Raw genomic sequence first — 2,964 nt, forward strand, 5'->3', positions numbered from 1 at the left:
GTTGACGTGACATTCACATGGCAATCCACATGTATGATACATCAACAAAATTAACATAAATTAACTTTTTCATCTATTTTTGGGTGATTTAACAAATAACGTAAGTTTAAATACTAAAAGAGTTAAAAAATTAAATAAAAAACTAAAAAACATTTTTTATAAAATTAAAGAGCCAAATAACTTATTATTACATTTATTAAAACTCATACTTTTGGGTGAAGTCGAATTTAAATTAATAACTTATTTAAACTTATTAAAATATAATTCAAGAATTAGGGTTATATTTTTTAAAACATAAAACGTGCAAAGTTACCAAATATTTATTTAACCAACATAAACAAAAATTTAAACCTTGTATTTCTAATCCAATTAAACTCAGAAAAATAAATTGTATAATGAGTACAATGGTTGGGCTGATCTCATCATGAGGCGACTCATAATAAGTTCTAGTCCACACTAACCAATAACTCTGGGCTCTAATTTGTAAGCCCAATAAAAAGAGGGATTCCCCATTTTGTCATAAAACCGAAAGGTGGGGACAAAATTAAATTTGAGTGAAGAAAACAGGAGGTGGTTATGTAAATTAATATATCTAAGCATTTGTTTATAAATAAAAAAGCATCAGCTAGGGTTTTAGCCATTAGGAGGTTACAGCAGCCAGCCACAGCATTCGCCGCACGGCATCAGTCTCAGCAGGTTGCCTTTCTTCTATCTAATCTCTCCATCTTCGTTTCTTTCAGCTACATATACATAGAAATTGGTCGGAATGAAAGAAAATATAAACTGTGTTCTCTACTCTTTTTTTCCCTTTTTGTTAGAATATGACTTGATGTCGCTGTGAAAATCTTTTTCTTTTGTTTAGTTTTAGTCTTAGATGCTGAAATATTCATTTTGGTCTTTGGTTACGCGTTTTTAATTTGGTGTTATCAATGGGTTTATTTTTTAATTTACTCTTGGTGGTGATGAAGGCGGGGAAGAATGTCTCACAGGAAGTTTGAACACCCAAGGCATGGTTCCCTTGGATTTCTTCCGAGGAAGCGAGCTTCTCGTCACAGAGGGAAAGGTTACATTGTTTTTTTTTTCTTTTTTATTTTGTTTATTATATGGCTGTAGAAAACTACAGTTTTTGTATCCCAAATGCAGTATTTAAATGACTATATATACGTATGTGATGGTGTTACTGTGGGTTGGTGCAGTGAAGGCATTTCCTAAGGATGACCCAAGCAAACCTTGCAAGCTCACTGCTTTTGGCTACAAGGCAGCATGACACACATGTCCGAGAGGTCGAAAAACCTGGATCTAGTAATTGACTTGATGACAAACCTGATACTTGTGCCACTTGTTGATATATAGACTACTAAATTGTTCTTTCTTTGAGCTTTATAAACTCTTGCCTTAAGATTTGCTGAGCTTATTTTGAATGTTAATGCATTGGTTAAGATGATTTTTATGAAAGGAATTTACAAGTAATGTGTTAACTATTATTGACATTTGTGAAAATAGTGCATTGAATTTAGAAGTTATCCTGGAACTAGGGTTAGTAGGCATTGGTTATTTGGAGTTTGGACTTTTTAAATTTATTATGCTTCACCCATAAATTATTTGAATTTCAAGCTAATTTGCGTTCTTTGTTTCTGCATAGAGCTTCACAAGAAGAGACATGTGAAGCTGTACATCATGAAACCCCTCCATGGTGATTGTTGGGGTTGTTGGTTATGTCAAGACACACGTGGTCTCGCAGCTTGAACACCGTTTGGGCTCAGCATCTGACGAGGAAGTCAAACAGGTTCTACAAGCATTGGTGCAAGTCCAAGAAGAAGGCTTTCACCAAGTACTCAAAGCGTACGAAGTGAAGAGGAAAAGAGTATCGAGGCTCAGCTGGAAAAGATCAAAGAAGTATGCCACTGTTGTTAGGGTTTGGCCCCACACTCAGGTTTTGACCAATAAATGATTTAATCTATGCCTTGGTTTGTTTTATTTGATTGTTCATAAGTGGTAGTTTTCAAATGCTTGTTTTAATAGTACTGTTTCTGGTTAATTTGTGCTTTTACAGATTAGGAAATGAAGGATTGAAGCAGAAGAAAGCACACCTAATGGAGATCCAAGTTAATGGTGGAACTATTGCAGACAAGGTGATTTGCATACAAGTTCTTTGAGAAGCAAGTCCGATTGATGCTGTTTCCAGAAGGATGAATGATTGATATCATCGGTGTCACAAGGGTAAAGGTTATGAAGGTTGTGACTCGTTGGGGTGTCACACGTGCCCCGTAAGACCACAGAGGTTGCGTAAGTTGCTTGTATCGGTGCCTGCATCCTGCTAGAGTTCCTTACAGTTGCTAGGGCACAGTGGATACATATCGGTACTGAGATAACAAGAAGGTTACCGGTGGCAAGGGGTGACGGACCACTCGCTATACCGACTAGCAGGTAGTTGAATATACTTAAATCTTGCTTTGACAGATTGGGAGTATTTTGAAGTATGTATAGACTTTCAATGGTTTGTTATTTCGTGATATAATGTGGAATTGTATGGCATCAGGACGAGAAAGAATCACCCAATGGGGCTCCCTCACATGGTTGTGAGGTGATCTGATGATCAAAGGTGCGTGTGGACCTAAAGAGGGGTTACACTCCGCCATCTTGATTAACCCAGACATTCGGTAGCTCTAGAGGAAATCAAGCTCAAGTTACGACACCTCATCAAAATTGGGCATGGACGTTTCCAGACTAACAAGAAAAACAGAAATCATGGTCGGCTCAAGCATAAATTGCAAATTTCAGGAATTTCCGTCTATCGTATGTTTAGGTTTTGTTATTCTCTGAGCTTTTAGTTTATGTTGATTCTCTATTATGTTTTGAAATGCATTGGTTGGATTAATTTTGTTTTTATCAACTCTTTTGAATGTGTGGATAACTGGGTTTTGCACCAGTTAGAAAACCAATTATACCCAATGTTTTTCTTTT

General features: G+C 36.3%; 1 pseudogene; it reads left to right on the forward strand.

Annotated features, from left to right (window-relative positions):
- The first annotated feature begins 552 nt into the window (after nt 1–552).
- On the forward strand, nt 553–2,271 carry LOC121228909 (60S ribosomal protein L3-1-like; annotated as a pseudogene).
- Nucleotides 2,272–2,964: the final 693 nt, after the last annotated feature.

Source organism: Gossypium hirsutum, chromosome A05 (assembly GCF_007990345.1).
Source record: "Gossypium hirsutum isolate 1008001.06 chromosome A05, Gossypium_hirsutum_v2.1, whole genome shotgun sequence".
Taxonomy (NCBI): Eukaryota; Viridiplantae; Streptophyta; class Magnoliopsida; order Malvales; family Malvaceae; genus Gossypium; species Gossypium hirsutum.